The sequence below is a fragment of the Ovis aries genome, chromosome 1 (genome assembly GCF_016772045.2).
Source record: "Ovis aries strain OAR_USU_Benz2616 breed Rambouillet chromosome 1, ARS-UI_Ramb_v3.0, whole genome shotgun sequence".
In the NCBI taxonomy this organism is placed as follows: Eukaryota; Metazoa; Chordata; class Mammalia; order Artiodactyla; family Bovidae; genus Ovis; species Ovis aries.
This window is the reverse complement of record NC_056054.1, coordinates 16,452,679-16,478,022: the sequence shown is the minus strand read 5'-3', so window position 1 is coordinate 16,478,022 and position 25,344 is coordinate 16,452,679. Positions and strand designations below refer to the sequence as shown.

General features: G+C 45.4%; 1 protein-coding gene across 4 annotated transcripts in view; it reads left to right on the top strand.

Annotated features, from left to right (window-relative positions):
- Positions 1 to 25,344, top strand: part of HIVEP3 (HIVEP zinc finger 3) — a 544,861-nt gene that overhangs the window by 115,794 nt on the left and 403,723 nt on the right. For 2 of the 4 annotated variants that reach the window (XM_042246556.2, XM_060397829.1), the window contains one exon: positions 3,990 to 4,101. The gene's annotated coding sequence lies outside the window, so the exon portion shown is untranslated. Of the gene's footprint in view, positions 1 to 2,398; positions 2,594 to 3,585; positions 4,102 to 25,344 lie in introns of those variants that run through there. The other 2 variants (XM_042246552.2, XM_060397847.1) reach the window with 2 other exon arrangements.

The window sequence follows — 25,344 nt, the reverse complement described above, 5'->3', positions numbered from 1 at the left end:
AATTGCCTTCCATAATGATCCTCCCACCCTATTTTCTTTATTCTAGTGATTTTACTTACCCGTCTCCATTGAGATTTCCAGTTTTTTGGATGAAATCATATGGAAATTTAATTCCAGATTTCTTGATTTCTTTCTCTAGTCCTCACTTTCTTTCCGTCTATCATATGTTAACAATTAAATTAAACTTTACTACTACATTGTCAATTGTATTTGTACTTAGCCATTCATTTTATTGGCTTGATTCATTACATTTTCTTATATAATATCTTTTTTCTTGAGTTTATATTTCTGGCTTTTTTTTTCCATTGTCTGGAACAGATCTTCAAGTAACCTCTTTTTTTAATTTAATAAAGGATATTTCTGTGTCTTTGAACATGCCTCTCTTTTGTCATCACGTGAGAGAAATTATAATTTGGCAGATGGCTGAATTCTTGAGTTACAAGAAGATTTCCTGAGAATTTTATAAAAATCGTGCCACTGTCTTTTAGCCTTGTGTTGCAGATGTGAGGTTTGCTGTCAGTCTGATTTTCTTTCCTTCTAAGCACCCTGATTTTTCTCCTCTATCAGGAAGCCTATAGTTGTTTCCCTTTGTTCTTGGAGTCAGAGACTGCATCTAGAATTGTGTATTCTTTCGGCAATCCTGCTACTCAGCACTCGATAGACCCATATAATCTAAGGCCTCCAGTCTCATCAGCTTGAGGAAATGTTCTTCTGTTTCTCCCTTGATTGTTGCTTTTCCCCTTTCTTAATGATGTCGTCTCCTTCCAGTACTTCTATTAGACTAATATAGGCTGTTCTGGATTTCTCTGTTATGACTTGTGTCTTATTTGATTATAAATATTTTTTTCTTCTGTTTTTTCTGTCTTCATCTGTGTGTGTGTGTGTGTGTGTGTGTGTGTATGTGTGGGATACCTAAATAAAATGGGGTACTATCTCTATTGAGAATTTGACTTTTTCCTGTATTAGGGACAAGCTTCCCACTTTCCAAAGATGTTAGGGAATAACTGCTGTTCTGTGTGGAGAAAATCTTCCTAGTTCCTAATGTCCTTTCATTTGCCTCTGAGCTGATGCCTGTGACCCTCATGTGACCTTTGATCCTCTGAGTTTGGGGTTTTCCATGACCCTTTTCTGGAAGTCTGTGCACTTTTTTCTTAAGGGGCCTAGGCAGAATCATGCGTGAACTTATCAGCACTAGTCATCCTTTCCTAACAGAAGTCTCATCTACTTCATGTCTTCCCCATCTTCTTCAAAATGTTGGCTTTGCTGATGGCATCTTTCTCTGGGTCCCAGCACTGCCACTATTGTTTCAGTCCTGTACATATGAGGTTTTGTTTTGTTTTTTTTTTTTTTTGAAGGAGTACATGTCTGAGCCCAATTTTCTCTCCCCCAAACCCAAAACTCCAGAGTAGAAACAGCCGACACGAGTGAAGCATCACATGCATGGCTTAATGGAATAACCTTTGAACTACATCAGCTCTGGGAGGCTTGTCTCTGAAGTCTAAAGAATAAAGCAGCATAATTAAAGGTTTGAGAAACAACTTTTACACCACAGTCCAGAGAGATGGGGTTTAATTTAACCAGGAGAACACAATGAGGTGAGACTGAAATGGTGAGTCACACTGAACCTGCTAAAGATACAGCCGGAGAGACTGTGCTTCAGTTACAGTCAAAATGATTCTGGTTGATCACTACAAAGACTCTGAAACACTTGTGTGGCATCACAAAGCATTGGGTAGCCAAGTTAGGAAGGCTCTTTTTCTGGTGAGTTTTCTTGGAGGGTTAAGAGCAGTTCTATTTAAGGGAAGAGGATGGACTAAATTGTCTTCCGGTTTCCCTTGGGATATTATGGTTATGATACCTTAGTGCATATGATATTAGATGTGGGATAAAGAGCAGCAACAGACCAACTGCTGAGGATAAACAATCTTGTTTTCACCAAGCCTTACTGATAATTTTTATTTTTCAGTGTGAGGAGAGATAGTTTTTTTTTAATCAGGAACACTTTCTCCAAATCTTTAAAACCGAGTGGAGACATCTTCCTGCTGGGAAGAACAGGAATTTCAGTGGCTCCCTTCCTCCCTGCAGTTGGAGGCAGTTCAGCTCCTGGCTTGGCTGGAGAGACTGGATCCACCTCGCCTGGTGGTCCCCTCCCCCAGGGCGGTGTAGGGAGACCAGCGGGGAGGAGAAGCCTGAGGCAGACTGGGGAGAAGAGTGGCAAGCCCCAGGTGGGAGGTCTTCGCCTGTCACAGAGCCTCCTGGGCTCAGGTCTGGGGTGGCCGCGGGAGAGTCAGTTCCAAGCTGTGTGGCTGTTGACATTTCCGGCTACGGGTGCCCAGCCAATCAGTGAAAGGCCCAGCTAGCTTGGGTGATGACACATGAAATATGATAATTTTCTGCTAAAGAGCCCTGGAAGCTGGGAGAGAAGGGAGTGTGTGTGTGTGTGTGTGTGTCTGGGAGAGGGCAGTGCAGGCAGTGGCTGTGCTGAGGTGAGAGGGTGACAGTTTAGTGCGTTGCCCAGGGATGGTGGGCTCTGAGGCCAGGGCTAGAGGGACTGCCCAGGAGTGGCTGTGGGAACATCAGGGTGGCTTTTCAGGTAAGCTACTACTGTTGCTGCTGGGCGGGAACCAAGGGACCAACTGCCAGCGCTATTCTGAAGCCCTGGGGTTCTTGGGGTGAAAAAGAAACTGTAAAAGGCATTTTCCTTCCTTCCAAACATACATGAGGTAGGGAGTTTTGGTTTCTTCTCAGTCCTGCTTCTTTAAAAGCCAAAACAAAACTGGACTGATAAACACCACCTGGGTGGCTAAAGTACTTAATTAAAAAAAAAAAATTAGGGCAGGGTGGGGGTTGTCTATCCTCAATCCCCAGCACCCATTTTTCTACCTTCATTCTTAATCTAGCCCCGGTGAAAAAGAAAAAAAAAACAAACAAAAACCCAACAACCAAACAAAACCCTCTTGTTAACAAAATCTTGAAGAAGAAGGATTAAGTCTGGATCTTAGAGATGGTGAAGGTTCAGGTTGTAGTTTTGATTCCAGATTCTGGTTGGAAAAAAAAAAATGTGTGTTGGAACAAGATCTGGTTCTAGATTACATTATAAGTAGTGCTAGAGGACTTTTTAATTTGAGGATATGGCACTGCCCTGTGGTTAATTTTGAGCTGGCAGGGCCCCCCACTTCCTTCAGCTGCCCTGCCAGGCTTCCTGGTCCTTTATCACCAGGTAGGGGCTTCTGAGGGGTGACACTCGTGCTGACAAGTGTCCCTGGAATTGTCTCACCCCATGAACATGTGTGTTCCGAAGTGAAGGATGGTAGTGTTTACATAACATGCCGATTAGTCACTGAGGAACTCGTCACTGCAACAAATATGTGTCTAGTTTTATGGCTTGCCTTTGCTAGTTCTCTGTGTGTGTATATGTGTGTATATATATGTTTGTAAAAAGGCACCGATGAATGGAATCATTATCTCTGCATGCAAGCCTGCCCTGTGGCTTTAGGCATGGGACTGGCTTCCTGCTCTTGGAGTGACAGCTATTCAGAAGTGATAATTGGTGTACTGTATCTTTAAAAGGTTAAAACCCCTTTCAAAAAAGGTCTGAACTCATAGTGGAAAAGACAGGGTAGGCAGGGGTTGGCTCTGGATTCAGAAAACAGCTGCTGATTAGATGCCGTGTCTCCGGGCTGCGTTTATTCTGTGTTTTTCAGCAGCAGGAATTCAAGAGGGATGCTGCTGTTTGGGTTTCTGATCGTGATTTATATTTATTCAGAGGAATAACAGAGGGTGGATCTGTTCCCGGCGCGAGCATGCTCACAACCAGCCGACTCTCCCATTATCCAACTGCCTAGTTTGGTGCTTCAATGTACATGTATATTTCGTGTGCATATGTGTGTATACAAACACGCATGCATGCCTGGATGGACATATGTGTGCACTGCTTATTTTTTAAGCACAGTTCTTTCAATAAGGTCTTTACCCCTTACTTGAAACAGGTGTTCAGGAAAAAAATGCACAAAATCCTGACTGACCGGAATAATTCATGAAGAAGGGGCTGGATCCGTGGGTCAGAGAGCACAGGACCGGTGTACCATCCCAAGGCCGAAGGTAGGGGACTCTGGATTTTTATTCGGCTGATGGTTGCCTCGCATTTTATTTATTGTTTTTTGCCGGCGGCCGCCACGGGCAAGTGAAATAGCGAGCTGTGATTCCATGTTGTCGTGGCCCTTCTTGGGCGAGGTGTCCGCGGGCAGAGGCGCGGGGAACGACCGGGTGGGCGGCCGCGGGGCTTGCGTTGCCCTCGGTGGGCTGAGCGGGCTGCCCGGCCGGGTGCCGGGGGAGCGGCGGGAGCCTCAAGTGACCCCCGCGCGTCAATCACGGCGGCGGCGGCGGCTGTAACCCTGTGCGCGCCGCGCGCTCCCAGCTCCTGGCGGCCCCGCTGCAGCCGCGCACTGGCGGCCGGCTCTGCTCTGAACGTCAGCGGTCCAGCGGATGCCTAGTCCGCCGCAGAACCTGCAGTTTCTTCAGCTGCCCTTGCTGCGGCTCCAGGATTGTTCAGCAACCGAACCCTCAGGTCCCCGCGAGCCCTCACCGAAAATGAAATCCGATCAGAGGATGCTAGGTGCCCAGGCAGACGGGAGATCTCCAGCTTTCTGAAATCCTAGCGCCCCTCTGCAAATGTTCCCAAAGCAAATAACAACCTCGCGCCCGCCCCAAGAAAACCAAAGCAAACCCAAAGTCTTCCTCTGTTGGGGAGTCTTGCCTTACCACTAGCAAAGCAAGTACCCCCTTCTCTCAGTTATGCCCCACATTTTACCATCCTTCAAAATTAGAAACACCGCTGGTGCTGAGTGGCTCCCGCTGAGACGGTAGGAGCTGCTGGAGGACTTTTCCTGAGCGTGTCAGACAACCTGAACTCGCTGAGACTTGGACAGAAGTCTTGGCAAGGCGCTGGGGGCCAGGCTTACGTTTGGTTGATTGCGGCTTCTTTGGTTCATGTTGCAGGTTCGCAGGTCTGGATGATTTCCTTGTCTCGGCCCGCTCTTGAACTTTGGGGGTCGAGGATGCAGGCAGGAAGGTCTTCGGGGTCTGGTTGCTGGGTGAGCGGCTGCTTGGCCCTCTTTTTGCTATGCGCCTCAAGTTTCGGGCCACCATTGGAATTGTAACCTCAGCAGTCGGCTGCTCGCCACCCCCCAGCCGTGTGTGGTGCTTCGGTTGTGGATGTGTTAAAACTTGCTTGCTTTCGGGCTGTTGGGGGAGGGGGAAAGGGGCGCCCGAGGTGTGAGCTAAACTGATCTCCACCTAAGCGGTTCTCCAGCCCCTGTTTGCATGATTATGTAATTTCAGCTAATGATCAGACCGTGCGCCCCAGCAGCTCCCACCATCTCCTGGTCCTCCCCCAGACTGAAGAAGTTGGGTCCTGTGTTTAAGATGCTTTTATGTAACTGTATATATTAGGGGGCAGGGAGAGTGTGGGAAAGAGAATGATTTGAGCAGTTTATGTGAGAAACGGGGGTGGGGTGGGAGGCAAAAATCACGTGTCCATTGGGATGAGCTTGGAATTGGCTTTGGGTTGGTGTTGATCTAAAGATCCTCCCACATCCCTTTTGGCCAGTCATTGCTTGTCTGGACTTTCATGTGGTCATTTCACCCCTGCTTGAACCTGGGAGAAGGTTGACCGTCATCCCTGTAAGAACCCTGGGTGACTAGCTCGATGCACAGCCGGAATCCTGAATCCAGGGTGACCACCAGGTTCATTTGTTTTAGGTCCCAGCTGTTCCTCTTGCTTCCTGCTAAGGGAAAGAGTTTCTGCCATGCTTAGAGTTTCAGTTTTGCTCTGGGGTTGGGCCACGCTGTGTGGCTGAATAGCAGAACTCAGATGCTGGCTGAGCTGCTTGACATATGCTCTTTAAAGTTCTGATAACTTGCAGATGCTGGAGGCCCTGTACATTCTTGCCTTAAATACTGTGGGATTATTATTACTTTTTGCAAGGTAGGAGAACAACTGTCTCACGGAGATATCTTCAGGCAGAGGGGGAAAGGTGGGTATGACACTTAGCGCTCTCTCCTTCTGTCTGTTTAGCTAAGGCACTCACAGGACATAGAACTGTTACAAGTTCTTATCACACCCCTTAGTGCCTCAGCCTAGGGTTCCTGGGCAGACATTAATTTAATGGGAAGTCTGGCCCCTTCAGGGGCTTCCCAGGTGGCACAGTTGGTAAAGAATCTACCTGCCAATGCAGGATTCTCGGGTTTGATCTGCGAGTCGGGAAGATTCCTTTGGAGGAGGAAGGAAATGGCAACACACTCCAGTATTCTTGCCTGGGAAATTCTATGTACAGAGGAACCAGGCGGGCTACAGTCCGTGGGGTCACAAAGAGTCGGACATGACTGAGCATGCATACACACACACACACACACACACACACACACACACACACACACGGACTGGCCTCTTCAGCCTCAGATGGTTTTACTGTCCTCAGCACCCCGCTGTATCTGCTCTAAGGGCCAATGACAAAGGGTGTGCACTTGGCAATGGATGATGTGCCCCACGGGCGCTGCTGTTGAACTGTCTCCACCCACTGTATCAGTGGCAGCCACCCTCCTTAGAGTGGAGAAGCATGTGCTGCCTTGGGGTTCTTGCCAAGTGAGCCATTGAGGCACTCAATGTGTGAAAAATACCGGCAAGCAGAAGATGCATTTGGTCTGAAATCCTGGCAGATTCCAGGCCCTGACTTGATGGAAGATAATGTTAAGAAAGCTGTGTGAAAGAAAGCTTGTCTCTAACTTGCTTTGTGAGTTCCCTGATGCCTCTCAGGTCCTTTTCTGCTCTCCAAGCTGCCCATCAAGGAGGCTCAGACATGCTGTTCTTCATTCTTTTTCTGGTGAAATCAAAGCATATTTATAAATCATCAGATAAACTGGGCAAGCAGGGCAGGAAATGCTGGCTATATGAATAGACAGCGCTGGTATTTCAGATCAGACTTAGACAAAGCCCTTGACCAAAGTCATTCTTCATTCTGTAAAATGGGTGTCACCATCATAGCCTTACCAAGTGCACCGAAATATCTTGAGAAGAAAACGAGGTGGGCTAAGAAGAAACATGTCCCCTGTAGTTGCTGGGTGTTAGGATGATACCATGACCATCTGGAATGCACATTGACAGAGTGTCACTTATCCAGTTGGGACCTAAGTGGTAAAGCAAGAGAGATGTCATAAGTCATGAGCTCAGGTCAGGTATTATAGCCACTGGAAAATTTCATTGCAGAAAATTTCATACCCTCTTGCAGGATTCATTTACACAAAGTTCTAAGAGGCTCTGTGATTAGTTTGCAAATACACCCAACAAATTGGACAATATTGATAAAGTAATGTATAAGGGTTCTTATATAGCTCTTTTGTAAAATATCACTAAGAAGTATTAGTAATGTAAGACAGAAATACTAAACAAGTTTAAAATAAAATTTAAAAGGCATGGGAATTCAAAGCATAGTATTTAATATAAGTATTTAATGGGAGCAATTCAGTGAAATTTTATGCATTTTGATAGGTCTTCAGAACTCTGTTTTGTAGCTTAAAAACTGATGCTTACAGTGACCTATATACACCAAGAGGAGTTTAAATGACTTTTTGTGTGTCCAGTTTCAAAAAGCATAAGAATTTGAAGTATACCCCAAATGACTTTTTTCAACATGATGCTAAAAGAAAAAAAACTTCATTTATGCAGGACAACAGAATATCTGAGTTTTCTGGACAGCCAAGGACTTACTGATCAAAATTATGTTATAACTATAAGCCCTGCCCCCCCACCTCACTGAAATTAATTGAGAACTGTATGATATTTTGCTGAAATTTGGCAGGAAACATTCTGCTAGAATTAGTAGTGCTTATGTTCTCACATTTGATGTTGTAGAAAATTCTAAGAAGAAGGCATGGGAGCCGCAGGCTGTCTTGTTGTGGCCAGAGACACACTTAGAACTTTCCAGCTTGGCAACTTTAATGCTGGGAATAATTGGAAGAGACTGGATAGTGGAAGAGATGAAGTAGGAGAGGTGTGTGTTTCTTATGTCAATGTAGGGAGTGTGGACTCCCCACCACCAGTGTGCTGTTAAAAAAGTTCAAGGTGTCATGACAACACTCTTATGTTAAACTGTGGTGTTGGCTCAGTTCAGACATGGTGCTCAGCACTGGAACGATGTGTGAGTCACACAAGCAGTGCTAAGCTTTGTCCAACCCTCTGCCAATTTGCTTAGTTACCAATGTATTCCAAGACAAAGGCAACAGGAAAAACGAAAGCGGAAGAAGATGAATGCTGACACTTTTTAAAGAGTACTGGTTTTTAAGTTTAATGCATAGGTTGCAAATGTGAAGACCCTAATTAAAAGGAGCAGAAGTGTCTCGCTTGGTTTCTAGACACAGAAATGCATCATTCTGGTAAATTATTTGAAAAAAGTTTTGAACTTGTTAAAAGAAATTGTCAGTAACAGACCTTTGAATATGATCAGAAATGTTCAAAACTATCCAAAGTGTCTATGTATATAAGCAAAAGGATACTGATGTAGTAAGATGGATAAAATACTATTCTCTGAAATTCCTAGCGGCTTGAAAGGCAGAGGAGGTAGGAGTTGGTTGTGGTTGGTGGTGGTGGGGTAATGGAATCACTCTCTCCAAGGGGCTGCCGGCTTAGGAGGATCACATTTGGGAACTGGGCTTGGGCTGTTGATCTGATCTGTCCATGAAAAACATGCCTGCATGAGTGATGTGATTCCTCTTTGTTACTTTTAAAAAATAGCAGGTGTGGCTGGCCGCCATCTGAAAAAAAAAAGAAGGGTGGAGCTTTCCATCTAGATGTTCAGTAGAGGTGAACTGAGAATACCTCTTAGATTCAAGTAGCAAAGCCAGGGAAAAGCATACAGAGGTCAATCTCAAGAATCTTGGAGCTGTCTGGATGTCCATGGGTCCTTGAATTGGAGGTCAGGGCCAACATTAAAAAAAAAAAAAAGAGAGAGAACTATACATGACTGGGATCCAAAGAAAAACTGGTAAACAAAAAAATAGAGATGGAAAAAAAGAAAAACAGGGTTATAAATACATGGGATGCTCTGCTGAGCCTCTGTTACCAAACTTGGCCTGTTCAGGACTTGTAGGCTCAGTGTTAGATGCTGAAGCTGTCTTTAAATCAGAGGAGCCCTGATGAAAATGAACCAACAATTTTATTAGAAGAAGAATTCTGAAAACCTCCTCAGTAAAGATTCTATACAGTAGACTCTTGACATTCTTGATGGATGCACCTCAGACCCTTTTCAAATTCCAAAATTTGCAAATGCAAAAAAAAAATTTGCATAGGCTCTTGACTTCCTTCTGAATCAGGTTTCTGTCCTGAGAGGAGAGGTTCCTGGAATTATTCACAGCCCTCCAGTGATTTGCCTTTTCAACTTGCACTCAAGGAAGTAACTTTACCTCCAGGGAGTTTCTGTTTCCCTGGTGGTGTGTTGGGAAGGGGAGCTTTGACAAGACTCCCTCTCTAAGTGTCTTGCTCTTGTGCTATTTAGTTTTGCTACACAGTTCACGTTTGTGTTTTAGGACAGAGAGAGTTGCCATGTGGTATGCTCTTAGGAGTGGTTCACAAATAACTGAAAATAGCGAATGGTGAGTCTACAGATGCCAGGCAGCTGTCGGAGTTGCTAAAAAATCACACATGTCTGCAACCTCCCAAACATACTCTTTGGCCCTCGATATAGATTTAATACCCTCTTAGAAACTTCTCTGACTGTCAGCGTATTTCAGGAGGAGAACTGGGGCATCACACAGCTGAAGCGTATGGTAAAAGACAAAATGAGAGTGTCACCATTTGAAATCTAAGCAAGAGAGACAGAATGCAGTCATTTGCACCGTGCCCTCATTTGAAAGATTTCAAAATTTGAGAAGATTCCAGATTTAAAAAAAAACAACAAAGCTCACTATGCTTATGATTATATTAAATAAGAGTCAGAGCAGGATGTACTCTGGAGGTTGGACTTTGCTGCTTCTCATTGGAGGGATTCTTACAAAAATGTTTGTGGAGTGATTTGGGAAGAAGCTCATAGAATTTTAAGTGGGTTTAAGAGTTCCACCAACTATAATTACAACTGAGGAGATCATTTTTGCCAAGGCCCTAGAAGAGTTATGGCAGGAACCATAGAGATATGATATGAGAGTTTCTTATTAAATTTTTCCGAATGAATTCCTTTTAAATGATTTTAATGAAATGACCGCTGGATACAAAAGAACACTTGTATACTATATATAAAGGTACAAAGAATAATCATTCTTTATATTATATTAGGACCAACACTCATGTCCTTGCCAGTCAGTTTAAGAAAAAAAAAGACAGTTACTTTTACATTGGAAGAGTGGTACCTCTCTCCATCCCTTCCTACTTCTCTCTTTTTAGGGATAGCCATTTTTCTGGATGCGTTTGTATCGTTTCCCCATGCTCTTCTTTATTGTCTCACCCTTTATATTTGCATCTCTAGACCAGAGCTTTAGTTGTACTTGTTTTTGAACATTACATCAGCGGAATCTTTCTGTTCATACACTTGTGTTCCTAGTTAGCCATGCATACCAGAGGCTGCACTGAATGACAACGGAAATACTGAAATATTTCCATGTTAGTTGGTGGTGAAATGCTGCTTACCTGTGTACTCCCATGAGACTTCAAGTCCCTTCACCTTCCTAAAGGGACCACACCTGGCATAGCAGTGGGCGTTGGTCATCTCTGATATTACGGTTGGGGTCCCTTCTGACTACCAATCCCTGTGCCAACTAGTTGTTAAATATTTCACTCTTCAGTTCAGTTCAGTTGCTCAGTCGTGTCCGACTCTTTGCGACCCCATGAATCGCAGCACGCCACGCCTCCCTGTCCGTCACCAACTCCCGGAGTTCACTCAGACTCATGTCCGTCGAGTCAGTGATGCCATCCAGCCATCTCATCCTCTGTCATCCCCTTCTCCTCCTGCCCCCAATCCCTCCCAGCATCAGAGTCTTTTCCAATGAGTCAACTCTTTGCATGAGGTGGCCAAAGTACTGGAGCTTCAGCTTCAGCATCAGTCCTTCCAAAGGACACCCAGGACTGATATCCCTTAGGATGGACGGGTTGGATCTCCTTGCAGTCCAAGGGACTCACAAGAGTCTTCCCCAACACCACAGTTCAAAAGCATCAATTGGAAAAACCATAGCCTTGACTAGACGGACCTTTGCTGGCAAAGTAATTTCACTCCTAGATTTGTCCATATTGTTGACTATAGCTCGTTTGTTCATTTTGCTGAACTGTAATTCCATGGAGTGAATATAGTATGGTATATGTATCTATTCTCTTATCAATGAACACGAATTATTATTGTTTCCAGTTTTTTTGCTGCTATAAATGGTACTGCTGTGAACTTCCCCCAGTGAGCCTATATAGAAGCAGACTTAGGGAATATACACAGGAGTAGAATTACTAGTCTCAATTATGGACATCTTCAAAGCTTCCAGAATAATTGAAAATTAATTTCCATCATGTTATGTGAATATCACCTTGTTAAAAAATTTCTTATCAGTTTCTCAGCTTGTGAGTCATTTAAAAAGATGTTTTCTCTCTAGTATCCAGTTTTCTTAGTTGTTTTCAGTAGAGTTGCCTGTATACTTGACCCACCATAGCACTGAAAATAAAAGTCTACAGAGTTTTCGCAAATACCACAGTAAACCTTAACTCTTGTTAATTATGAAAGGCAGTGCTGAGTCTTTTTACAGGATGTATATATTTACACATGTCAATCCCCTGAAGAAGAGAATGGCAATCCATTCCAGTATGCTTGCCTGGAGAATCCCATGGACAGAAGAGTCTGGTGGGCTACAGTCCATGGGTTCACAAAGAGTCAGACATGACTGAGCGACTAACACTGTATTACAATGATTTATTCAGTTTATTCCATGATTCATTCCAGAGGTAGGATGGTGTGCTCTTAATAGTATAACTTAGACAGGTTTCTTCCAGGTTTCTTTTTCTAAGATAGACGATGAGTTGGTGCTAGTGGACTGAGTGTGAATATTCTAAACCTGCCAGTAAGAGCCTGGCAAAGTAGAAATGAGTGATATTGAAGAGATGACAGACAGTTTAGCCTGTAAATGCAGAAGCACATCAGCTACTAGGGAATTTGTTCTTCTTTCTTGGGAACCTGGAGGAGCTGATGGGTTTTTGGTTGCTTTCCAGTTCCACACCTTGACAGTCCTGTTTTGATAGAACAGTTCCCTGAGATCCAGTTCTGTTCCAAACCTAGAACAGAGTGAATTTGAGTTAGAGACTGCCTCTGCCTTCTTTCATTTACTAAGAATGAGGTGCCTAGAATCACTCACCTCTTCTCTGGATGCCTGTGTGTGTGTGTGTGTGTGTGTGTGTGTGTGTGTGTGTGTGTGTGTGTGTTTTCCCCATGTCTTGGGCTGGAGTTCTATCTTCATGCCACCCTTATCTCTCTATTCTTAGCTTGTTGTTGAATGATAGGTTTCACCACCTGGAGACTAGCTCTCTTTGGGGAAAAATAAAAGTGCTGTCATCTTGTTCTCTAAGACTGGCTCGCTCCATTTCCAGCAAAAGGCTCAGATGGCAGCTGGCATCCCCTGCCCCTCCCACTGCCCGTGTGGCTGGTTGTGCTTCGCTGAACTCAACGTTCAGGCCTTTTGGCCAAAGGCTTTCACAGCTCTCTGTTGCTGTGATGGGTTCGTCCCGGAGAGTCCTGACGGATGCCTGCGATGTGATTTACCCTAGGCCGGTGGGCCCTGCTTCTCACTTCCTGGTGTGACTTCTGAGCAAAGGGCCTTCAGGTCATCATTGTCCCCGTCCCTTCCTGTGAGGCCGCTGGTGGTAGGGCACAGCAGATGGACATTCCGGCTGCCTCGAGCCTCCTGCAGGCCCAGGGGAGGGACCCGTGCCAGTCTCGTGTTCTGGTCCCGTGCCCACTGCCTCCCTGCCCTATTGATGTCTCTGGTCCTTTCTCATCCAGCCTGGGGAGGGGGTACCCTGATGTGGTGCTGTCTCACTTAGGTAGCCAGGTGAGAACGGGGTGGGGGCAGGTTTCCTCCTCTACCTCCATCCTTTTCAGGGTTTTGGATGCTAAGAGCTCATCTTGTTGCCGCTTCAGAGCCGTATGACCCTCTCCACTGCACTTTCTCCCATGCTGTAGCCCCTCAGCCCTGAATGTTCTGGAGAGAACAATTCAAGGGTGAGTGAACATTTTTTCTTGGACAGAGACAAATGATCTCCCTCCCTCCCCAGCCCAAGTGAATCTTGGAAAGGTGTTTCCTTTTTCATCTAATATATGCATAGTGTCTACCTGGGAGGCCAAAGTCACCGAGGAGCCCAAGGAGAGCCTCGTGGGCTTGCCAGCCTTCTCTGTGGGTCACTGGCCGGTTTTGCTGAACATCTGCCCCTCTGAGGTCAGCTGCGAATCAGTCTGCCTGGTGTCTGATCACTTCCACTAATTTGTAATGGCAGCGCTGGGAATGCTCAGAACTCAGCAGCCTGCCACGAGGCTTGGCTTGGGAAGGGCTCTAGAGAGTAGGCTTTCAGGAGAGAGAGAAAGGAAGGAAAGGAGGAAAGGTGGAAGGAAGGAAGGATGGAGAGAAGGAGGGAAGGAGAGAGGGAGGGGGAAGGGGATGGAAGAAAGAAGGAAGGGAGGGGGAGGAAGGAGGGGAGAGGGGAAGGAAAGTGGGAAAGAAGGAAAAGAAAAGAAAGAAGCGAAGGAAGCAGAAAGTATACACTCACTCCTGGCACCTCAGAGGGGGCTGGAGCACATCAGATCTCTTTTTTAAATTGAGTATAATATACGAATAATAAAATTCGCTCTCTTACACGTCCAATTCAATGAGTTTTGAAAAATGTCTTAACACCCATGTAGCCACATCACAGTTAACATATAGAACATTTTCATCATCTCCCCAAAGTTCTCTTGGACCCCTTTCATTCATTTCTTCCCTCCTGCTCTCTTCCATTGGCAAGCACTGACCTGTTTCCTGAAACTGGAATTTGCCTTTTCTAGGGCTCCATATCTGGAGATGGGAATGGCAACCCACTCCAGTATTCTTGCCTGGAAAATTCCATGGACAGAGGAGCCCAGTGGCTACAGTCCATGGGGTTGCAACAAATTGGACACGACTGAGTGATTAACACACACAGAACTCCATATAGATGGAATCATAAAATAAAGCTTTTTTTTTTTTGCTCTTGATTTTGTTCCTCATATGGAATCATAAAATAAAGGCCCCCCCCTTTTTTTTAAAAATTTTGATTTTGTTCCCTCAGCCCAAGGCTTTGAGATTCACTCCTGATGGGAGCATCAGCTATTCCTCTTCTATGTGGCCAAGTAGTGTTCTGTTGTATGGATGTACTGCAAATTGTTGATCCATTCATCTCTCGATAGAAACTCAGGTTGCTTCCAAATTTTTGGCTACTGTAAAAAGAACTGCTGCAAACAATCACATAAGATCTTTTTGTGTACGTATATTTTCATTTCTCTTGAGTGAATCAAGTTTCTTTTCTTCTTTGTCTCTCCAGCAATTGGAAGGTTCATTTTATCTGCCTTTGTGACTGTCAGGCTGTCACCAGGTGGCTCCTTCTGTTTTCTTTCTTATGAGTGAGCATTAAATAGTGGGATTTTGGACACCATCACCTATGCTCATCCTTAGTATATCCTGGAGACATGTTATTCTAATTGTCTGTTGACGCCCTTACTAGCCTAGAGACAGTGCGGAATAGGATCTGAGAGCACAGGCCTTGGAGCCAGGCTGCCAGGTGCATAGTCCAGGGTTTATATTTTGCTCTGTCACAGGTTAGCCGTATGCCCTTGGACACATTACTTAACCTCTACATGCCTCAATTTCCTCATCTGCAAAGTGAGACAATCAGAGTACTTATTGAATGGGGCTGCGAAATATTGATCAGTTGATAGATAGATGGATATGCTTAGCCTATAGTAAATACAGTGTTCAAAATTCCCCAGCAGTACAATGGTTTGAACTCCATGCTTTCACCGCTGAGGGCTGAGATTCAATCCTTGGTTGGGGAACTATGATCCCACAAGCCATGCAGCTAAATAAAATCAAATAAAAATAATAAATAAATACTGTGTTGTTGAATGGCTTGACAAAAAGGGATCTCAGAATCTGGTACACACATGATCAGATCTCTGTCTTTTTTTTTTTCAACTCATGGTGAGATTGGAACAGTCTCCATCCAGCTCTGTTGCCTGACACCCTGGCATCCTAGCTCTCATTAAACTGCAAACACTGTCTCTCCACTGTCGGGCAGCACTGTTTTCCCTTGTCACCCACCAGTTCTTCCAGCTAGGATGCTGGCTGCCCCTTTTTAACTCCTTGAATTGGAGCTCTGTTCATTTCTCCCAAATGTTTATTACAGAGAAAACATAACTGTATAACTATAAGTTGCAAGGGATCCCACTTGTTTGCTTTGTCCCAGTTCCTTTTCTGGACACACCAGTAAGGCAGGAAACAAGGCCTGGAAGGGAAAGCCCCTGCTACGCTCTGAAATCCTCACACCCAGGTTTGCACACATCTTCATGTATTACAAGGTTTGAAGCCCTGTGTCAATGAATGATACGGCAGGGGAGCCACAGGCTCAGAACTGTTTTTCCTACAACTCTATTAAGGATGTAACTGTACAGGCAGCCTCCAGGGCAGCCAGGGCTGTGGGTGCCCATCCCTGGGCCCTGTCACCCCTGTAAGCCAAGGACTCAGGCTTCCTTTGGATGGTGACTCTCTTATTAGGATGAGGGACAAGAGGCCATTGAGTGCATAATTGGAAATGAGGACTTAGCTTCACAACCATACATCCAGAGAAACTCTTTCTGGGTCTGACCTTTTCTCTCTTGAAGAATAAGATGATTCAGGGCCAGGATGATCAAAGAACTAGAGATATCAAAATGTGAGTTTGATCCCTGATGCTTGCCAAAGTGAGGCATCTGAACAGAAGTTTTCTGTGGAAAGAATGAAGCTCCCAGAGTATGATCCTTTGTGGGTCTGGGCAGAGAACTCTGAGTGGTATGATGTGTTAACCACCTTTGCTCGGACACTGTATAAAACATGGTATTAAACATTTCCATGATTAATCTCAGTTAATTCATTCTGATGAGTAGATGATGGCCATTTGCCTTTCAGCAGTGTTTCCCTTCCTGGGAATTCTGACTTTATTGGTCTGGGGTAAGTCCTGGGCATTTGGACTTTTAAACATTCCTGCAGTGATTTTATTTTATTTTATTTTTTCCTGCAGTGATTTTAAAGTGTAGCCAAGTCTGAGAACTGTTTTACAGACTAGGGACTCGAGCCTCCAGAGGTCAAAGTCACTGGCCCAAGGTCACACGACTGGAGTGGAGGTGCAGGATGGAACACATGTGTGATTGCATCGCTTGGGCCTGAACGACCCATTCTGTTGCTGATCAGGAGCCTGTCAGCACTGGCTCCCAGGTGCTGGGCAGGAAAGCACTGATAAGGATACAAAGATGCTGATGACTTTCCCAGTGCTTCCTTACTGACCCAGTGCTCTCTAGAGTCTGAGCATGTATGTGCTTCATGTCTGATAGGCTCCCAGGATGGAAAGCCACCGGCCTCCACCCCAGGCCAGCCCAGGAGAGGTGCATGCCATGTCCCAACTCTTGATCCTTGCTTAGTTTGCACTTGTGTCCAGGAAAACAAGGATGGATGCTTCTTTTTCTTTTTTAAAATTAATTTATTTTTTAATTGAAGGATAATTGCTTTACAGAATTTTCTTGCTTTCTGTCAAGCCTCAACATGAATCTGTCACAAGTATACATGTATCCCCTCCCTTTTGAACCTCCCTCCCATCTTCCTCCCCAAGAAATGGATTTTTTATTTTTAATTTACTTTTAATTGGAGGATAATTGTTTTACAATTGTGTTGGTTTCTTCAGTGCAACCATGTGAATCAGCCACAGGTATACATATATCTCCTTCCTCTGGAGCCTCCTTCATGTCTTGATTTCTTGTCTGGTATGGCCCCTAGCCAGGCATAAATGTCTGGGTCCTTCTTGAACAGAGCCAGATAGAAGACAAATCGGGTGATTTTTCCATTCCTCACCTCTGATAATGGCCTGCAGCAGTGAAATTCCCAAGGACTGAGTGCTTGCTGTATGCATAAGGCATTGCTCTAAGGGCTTTACACAAATGACTTCATTTTATCCTCAATAGAATCTTGTGATGAAAGTACTATTATTACTCCATTCTGCAGATTGGAAAACTGAGGCAGAAACTGAAGTAATCCCAAGCAATCTGACTCTGAGGCCCCACTTTTAACCATCAAACTACATTGCCTCCCACAGGTCCTATTTTGCCTTGTTCTTTATTTCAGGAATATCACCTGCTCCCTGGCCTGATGATGAACTTCTAGCACAGAAGTCATTTTTCCACATCAGCTTTTCTGGCACAGAGCTGGATGTACAGCAGGTGTTCAGTAAATATTAGTTGGTTGATTTTATTTCAATTGATTTTATTTCTGAGGATGCCACAATATCACATTCTGTGATAATAGTAAATATGTCCCAGGATTGTAATACAGGTTCTACAGTTTCCTCCTTTTCGACTTTTAAGTATTTCTGAACACTCTACATACTTTCTTGAGAATTATGCATCATATTCAGTATTAGTAGCAGGACTAATTCATGTCCTTATCATTTTCCAAGAAGAACACTTTTGTGTGCTCTAGCAGCCTTGATAAGGGCTTCTTGGTGGCCCAGTGGTAAAGAATGTACCTTCAATGCAGGAGACACAGGTTTGATCCCTGGGTCAGGAAGATCCCCTGGAGAAGGAAATGGCAATCCACTCCAGTATTCTTGCCTGGGAAATCCCATAGACAGAGGAGTCTGGAGGGGTTGTAAAGAGTCAGATTTAGGACTAAGAACAGCAACAACAAGCAGCCTTGATATCTTTCTTTGTAGGATTGTTTTCTAGAACAAAAGTGATTCTAACTGGTAACTAGCCCTGTGCCCTCCCGCCTCCTGGAATGAGGTTGGTTGTTGGGTGGCTCTTCTGGGGTGATCGGGACAGATTTAATAGACCTTGTTGGTGCTCTGCCTGGACACCCTGGGATCACTTTGTGCTCCCACCCCACAGCTGCTATGGCCTTTGCTGCCCCTTTAAAGAATTGACCTCTTGACATCTCGGTATCTCGGTAGCCAGTATTAACTGATGTGGGAATGAGAAACTTAGCTGCCTCGCCTTGGGGAGGAGGGAGCAGATTCAGGAGGAGGCTAAGTTTGTACTCCAGGAGTCTCCTGGGGTCAGGCTGAAGCTGGGACTTCACCTGAAGTTAGAGTGGCTTGGCTTCTCCCCTGACTCTTTTCCTGAGTCCCTTGGGAGCATTTCTTTAATGAATCACCTGCCCAGGAATCCTTGTCCTACTCTGGGGGAACATGTCCTCAGGCCAGGGCTATGGGTTAGATGTCATTTAGACCCAAAAGATACCTCTCAGTCTCTGTTTTACCTCTCATGGTGGTGAGGGTGAATGCAAGGCACTGTCTCCCTACCCCTGGTACCCCACTGTCTCAGGGGCACCCATCCCTCTCTCTCCTTCTCACCAAAGGCGAATTCCATCAGTAGCTTCTGCATGCAGCCCACTCCTTTTCCAGATCCCCCTCTCACTTTTTATTTACCTAACTATCACTACTGTCTGTTTCTATCTCAGTCATTCAATATTCAACAGCTATTTCTTGCATCCCTGATTGGCGCCAAGCATTCTGCTAGGTGTTGGGGGATACAACTGTGCAGAAAAGTAAGCACTTGTCCTAACAGACCTTACCCTTCTGGGAGGGAAGAAGGCAGCAAGCAAACAAATCAATAAGCGGGATAACCACACATTAAGATCAAGGCTGGGAGGGAGAGATGCCGAGTGGTGCTGAAGGAGGGTAATGTTGGGGCAGCTGCCTGAGGTCTGAGTGCCTGTCTTCCCACCCACTCCCTCTTCAGCCTTTGTATGAATCACACCCACTCCTCATAAGAAGACCTCTGACCTGCATGCCCATCACGACCGGTGGAGGTCAGACTTCATCTTTCTTGCTTTCTGGGCAGCATTTTATTAAGTTGCCTTAAAAGACCCTGCATCTTCTTTTCTGCCCTTGACTTCTGAGCCACCAGCCCCTCCTGGTTTCTGTCCCATTTTCCTGGCTTACTCTACCTGGTCTCTTTTGCCGTGGCTCACACCCCTTCTGCTTGGCCATTAAGAGCCAAAGTAGCCCAGGACCTCTTCTTCCTGTGGACTCCCTGCTGGGTTCAATTTCCGAACATTCCATCCAGACCACTCTTTGGAACACCTGACTATCTATACAACTGTCTTCTCGACATCTCCTTTTGGATGACCCCACATGTGCACAACATGGCTCAATATCTGCTCACACCCACTCCCCCACCCTGTCAGCCCCACCCTCAGCCTTTGAGTCTCTCCTCTTTGACGTCCCCCTATCAGGAAGGTGCACCTCCAGCCGCTTGAGTCAGAACCCACACTTCCCCCTCTCGTCTTCACTGCTTATTACACCCATCACCGCATCCTCTCCATTCCTCTTCTTAAGGCCATGGGTTTGTCTATTCTGACTTCCACCCCTTTGTCCAGGCTTGGCTTTGGCCAAATCTTCCTAACTGGTCCCCCAAGCCCTACCTTGATCCTTCCAGACTGTTCTTTGCCCTGGCCCTGATCATGTCTGTGGTTTCTTGCTGAATGAAAGATGATGGAAAATTCTTAATATGAGCTACACAGCCCTGGAAGATTGACCATTGACTATTTCCCTCCGCGGCCCCCACCCCACCCTGCCACCACCAGCCTTCCTAACCAGCATATTCTCTCCCAGTAATGAGCTTAGCTTTGCATGAGCCTCTCCCTCTCCTTGATAGCATTTCAGGGAGGCCCTCTGTGTACAGGCTCACATATGCATGAAGGATCTGCTCTCTTTATCCCTGAAGCGTTAGGATTGCCATGAGGGGGTGGGGTGGGAGATATGGCCACTATCTCTCTATTCCCTCTCTAGGGAAACTGGAAGCCATCTAGGCTGTGGCATGCAACTGGTGGGGAAGGAACTTGGAGCGGGAGGGAGGGAATGGGAGGAATCTCCCACAGGTGCAGGCAAGAAGGAGGTATATTGTCTGTAGAGAATTTTAAAGCAATAATAAAACCCATTAAAAGTCTGTTTGCTTTTTGCTCTCACCATGCACCAGAAATTCTAAAAAGTGCTGATGACAAAACACTCTCCCTCACTGAGGAGGGCTGCTCTCCTCTTCCCTCAGGTGGATCTAGAAATAAGTCCGGGGCTCCACCAAGAAATAATAGCAATAATTGCATCACTTACCGACCAGAGTGTGCTAGGCATCTTGTCAGATGTGGAAGGATTCTTAAGATGCTGACTCCTCATGGCAGCCCTATAGGATAGGCATGATTGTATGTTTAAAGGCAGGCACACCAAGACAGAAAAGGTGAAGTTGGCAAAGGCCCCTCTTGAACTGTTGGTGAAGAAGCCCTGAGCAAGGGCAGTTGGCCCTGAAGCAGGTGGCTGTGTTTTGCCGGATGCAAAGTAGGCTTCCTGATCTTGTTCTGTTCTTTTTCCTCATGGGTCTCACAAGGCCTGCACTTCCAAGAAATCTGCTCTAGGGAAGGGCTTTGTAATTCAGAACTAACCCAGAAACACTCCTGACATGGTCCAGCCTTGCCCGGATGCCAAGGTTCTGTTGACCGGGGAGAGGACTATGGCCTGGAAGATTTCTGGTACAGGCCCAAGACCCTAGATTTGGAGAAACTTGGGCTGGATTAGAATTCTGGCCCTACTGCTTTAGAGGACCTTGGGAAGACTGTTCTTAGAGCCTCAGTTTCCTCGTCTGTAAGACAGGGATAAAACTTACTTCGTAGAGCTCTTGGGAGAGCCAAATGACTCAGTGAGGGTGAAGCCTTTACCACTGTGCTCATTAGATTTTAGAGTCTATTGTGTACGTCAAGCTCAGGGTAGAGTAAATGATGTGTAAGGGACATGGGACATACATGTTTTCCTTCCACACAGAAGTCATTAGGAGGAGTTTCAACAACCATATTCCTAGGAAGACACCCCTCCTCAGTGGGGTCATGAAACAGACAGTAGGGAACTAAAAATGCACAAACCCCATCAAACAAGCGAACAGATTTCTGCTTGAAGCAGTCTCCTCGTGGAGAGAGGGCCTTTCTGAAGAAACAATCAGTAAATGGATGTGTTCCCTGAACATAGCACTTTGTTAAAAAAGGAACTCACTGATGCAAATGAAGACATCATGACAGAGGTTTGATTTTCCCGTTTTTATTTGTATCCCCTCACCAGTGATACAAGGAAACATCCACAATGACAGGAGCTGTGTGCTCACGCTCCCTGTCTAGAGAGGTCTCTGTGGTGAGGACGCCACCCCACGGGATTGCCCGGCCCTGCATCTCTGCAGAGAGAGCATGGTTGCTGTATTAATTAAGCAGTGGGTATTTAATGCTTGTTGAATGAATAGATCTGGTTTGTCTTCTAGCATGGGAACCAGGACTCTTAGATTTTATGTTATTTCCCCCAAACTGTCAATTCTTACAGCACTCCAGTGAGAAAACAAAGCCTCTATTTGCTCCAGCTGGAAGGCAGCTTCATTTGTGTCTCTTCCTGCCTGGAGACAGTTGCTTTCAGAGTCAGACATACACACAGCTCTGTGCACCGCTGCTGATGGTGGTCCAGTGCCTTTGTAAATTCTTAGAGTGGTTCTGTTGCTTCTCCTGTGCATCTTCAGTGTGTGGAGGTGTGTGTGTGTGTGTGTGTGTGTGTGTGTGTGTGTGTGTGTGTGTGTGTGTGCGTGTGGCCTTGATTGTGTGGGCAGGCTGACCTGAAGACACAGCTTAGCCCTGAATCCCAGAGGGTTCTCCTCTGAGCCCGGTCTAGGATGTGGGGGAGAATGTCAGAAATCCTGGGGACAGTTCTGAGCCTTTCCTCTAGGGCTGTGGAAAGGCACTAAGCTGAGACAGGTGCAACGCGATGCTTTTTGGTGACACGGTTTCAGCAGTTATGGGATGAGACTCCAGCTCACTCCTTCCTCTCGCTCACCCCACCCTGTCCCCCGTACCACTCCACTGCAGAGAAAGACCATCTGGGGCGGAGAGGCCTTTTCTCTGTCCTCTTGGCTTTGTGTCCATCGACATTGACTCACTGGAAACCACATTTTTCTTTCTTATGTCGGATTAAAAGAGCCTGAATTAGTTTGGTGTCCATACAGTGAAACCTTTGATTCCAACGTGAACCAAGAAGGAAACAAATAAACATGAAACCAAAGGATGAAACCATCCTGGCCTTAGGATGCTGGGAGGCTGAATGACTGCATTATCCGATACAGGAGTTGAACCATGTTAAGAGCAGAATCGTGTCCATGCTGCTGGAAGCACTTAGGCTCGGTCTTTCCCCCCGGGCCACAGCCCTTTCCCCACGGCCACACCCCCCCTCCTCCTTCCACACCCCCTTCTTCACAGCCCCTGTTCCTCCTTCTCCCAGCACAAAAGTAGCTTAGTCAAAGACTCATATCTCCTTAAAAATGTGGGCCTCATTCACAAACACGCTGTTCTGGAGGCAGGGCCTGACAGATTGTCTTGGTGACCAAACTTTAGGCAGGCCCTCCTTTTTCAATTAGTTTTTGCCTTTTGAGCCTCTGTGTTTGTTTCTGCATTGTCCAGTTTTAGCCAGAGTCTTGCTAAGTTGATTTAATCAGAATCCTCCATTCTGCATGTCTGATCACCCTCAATATCTGATCAGGCTCCTTTTCCTCCATCTCCTTCCCCCGGTGGTGTCTCATCACCCCAGCCTGTCTTCAGCAGGAACCTGTTGGGTTGGGTTAGTCAGAACACCCCCGACCCTTGGTGTTTCCTCTTAGTAATTCTCCATCCACTAACCCATGCCTTGCTCTGTGGTTATAACTTTCCCCTTTTCTTTATTGTATTCAGAGTTGAGCCCCACCTCTCTCACCTACTGCAGAACCCCATGACAGTGGTCCCTACATCTATCATGATGGCCCTCTAATAAAAGTTTGCCTTTTATGCTTTAACAGGTGTCATTAAATAGCTTTTATCCCACAGGCCCTACAAGGGTGCTGTCAGGATCATCTGTCATGGTGGGGTCACCTCTTCTTGAAGACTGTTTGAGGGACCTTGGACAGAACAGTAAAATGTAGCTAAGAGGCCTGACTTTTGTAGGGGTATTCAGGGGACTTGAAAGAGAGCCTTGAGGGGAATTCAGGTCTAGCAGAATAGAGATCAGAAGAACAGTGGGCCAAGCAACTGATATGGTTGCCTCCACAGACAGACAGACAGGAAAGGCTGTGTCTCTGGATGTAACTCAAGCTCACCATGATCAACGAAGAACAAGCTAATTCAGCACTAACTTGAGAAGAAAAGGAATCATCATAAACTGGTCAACACTCCATGTCTTTCACTCATCCATCCTAAGGCTTTTAAAAAATAAAAGCTAACATTTATGGACTTCCCTGATGGCTCAATGGTAAAGAATCCACCTGCCAATGCAGGAGACATGGTTTTGGGCCCTGGTCTGGGAAGATCCCACATGCCTAGGAATAACTAACCCAACGTGCCACAAATACTGAGCCTGTGCTCTAGAGCCTGGGAACCACAACTGCTGAGCCTGTGTGCCACAACTACTGAAGCCCACTTGCCCCAGAGCCCAAGCTTTACAACAAGGAAAGCTCCAGTATAGCAACTGGAGAGTAGCTCCTGCTCACTGCAATTAGAGAAAGCTCACTCACAGCAACAAAGACCTAGCACAGCCTCCCAAAACAGCTAATGTTTACTGAGAGTTCACTTTGAGATGGGCATTGTTCTTGTCTCCATTTTACAGATGGGAAAAGAGCTGCACAGAGAGGTTGAAGAATTGGCCAAATGTCACACAGCTAGAGTGTTGCAGAGTTGGAATTTGTATCCAGGAAGCCTGGTTCCAGAACAAGCCTCCTCTTTTACCACACCTTATTTTCAAATATGTTCAAATGTATTAATAGGTACAGGAAGCAACTTTTGAAATTCAGTGTATAATGAATTATATAGTCAATCAATATTCACTGGGGCAGTGCTGGGATTAGTGGCATGCTTGTGTATTAACAGCTGAGGGTGCATTTTGACCAATGAACAGTCTTTCCTTTGGAATGTTGCCTGTTGTTGTCTTTGACTTCTGGAAAAATCACTCCAGAATTGGGAGTGGTTTTCTTTTCTTTTTTTTCTTTTCAATATAAATTTATTTATTTTAATTGGAGGCTAATTACAATATTGTATTGGTTTTGCCATACATTGACATGAATCCGCCACGGGTGTACATATGTTCCCCATCCTGAACCCCCCTCCCACCTCCCTCCCCATCCCATCTCTCTGGGTCATCCCAGTGCACCAGCCCTGAGCACCCTGTATCATGCATCGAACCCTGACTGGCGATTCTTTCACCTATGACAATATACATGTTTCAATGCCATTCTCCCAAATCATCCCACCCTTGCCCTCTCCCACAGGGTCCAAAAGACTGTTCTATACATCTGTGTCTCTTTTGCTGTCTTGCGTACAGGGTTATTGTTACCATTTTTCTAAATTCCATGTATATGTGTTATTATACTGTATCGATGTTTTTCTTTCTGTCTTACTTCACTCTGTATAATAGGCTCCAGTTTCATCCACCTCGTTAGAACTGATTCAAATGCATTCTTTTTAATGGCTGAGTAATACTCCATTGTGTATATGTACCACAGCTTTTTTATCCATTCATCTGCTGGTGGACATCTAGGTTGCTTCCATGTCCTGACTATTATAAACAATGCTGTGATGAACACTGGGTACACGTGTCTCTTTCAATTCTGGTTTCCTCGGTGTGTATGCCCAGCAGTGGGATTGCTGGGTCATAAGGCACTTCTATTTTCAGTTTTTTAAGGAAGCTCCACACTGTTCTCCATAGTGGCTGTACCAGTTTGCGTTCCTACCAACAGTGTAAGACAGTTCCCTTTTCTCCACACCCTCTCCAGCATTTATTGCTTGTAGACTTTCAGATAGCAGCCATTCTGACTGGCGTGAAATGGTACCTCATTGTGGTTTTGATTTGCATTTCTCTGATAATGAGTAATGTTGAACATCTTTTCACGTGTTTGTTAGCTATCTGTATGTCTTCTTTGGAGAAATGTCTGTTTAGTTCTGTGGCCCATTTTTTGATTGGGTCATTTATTTTTCTGGAATTGAGCTGCAGGAGTTGCTTGTATGTTTTTGAGATTAATTCTTTGTCAGTTGCTTCATTTT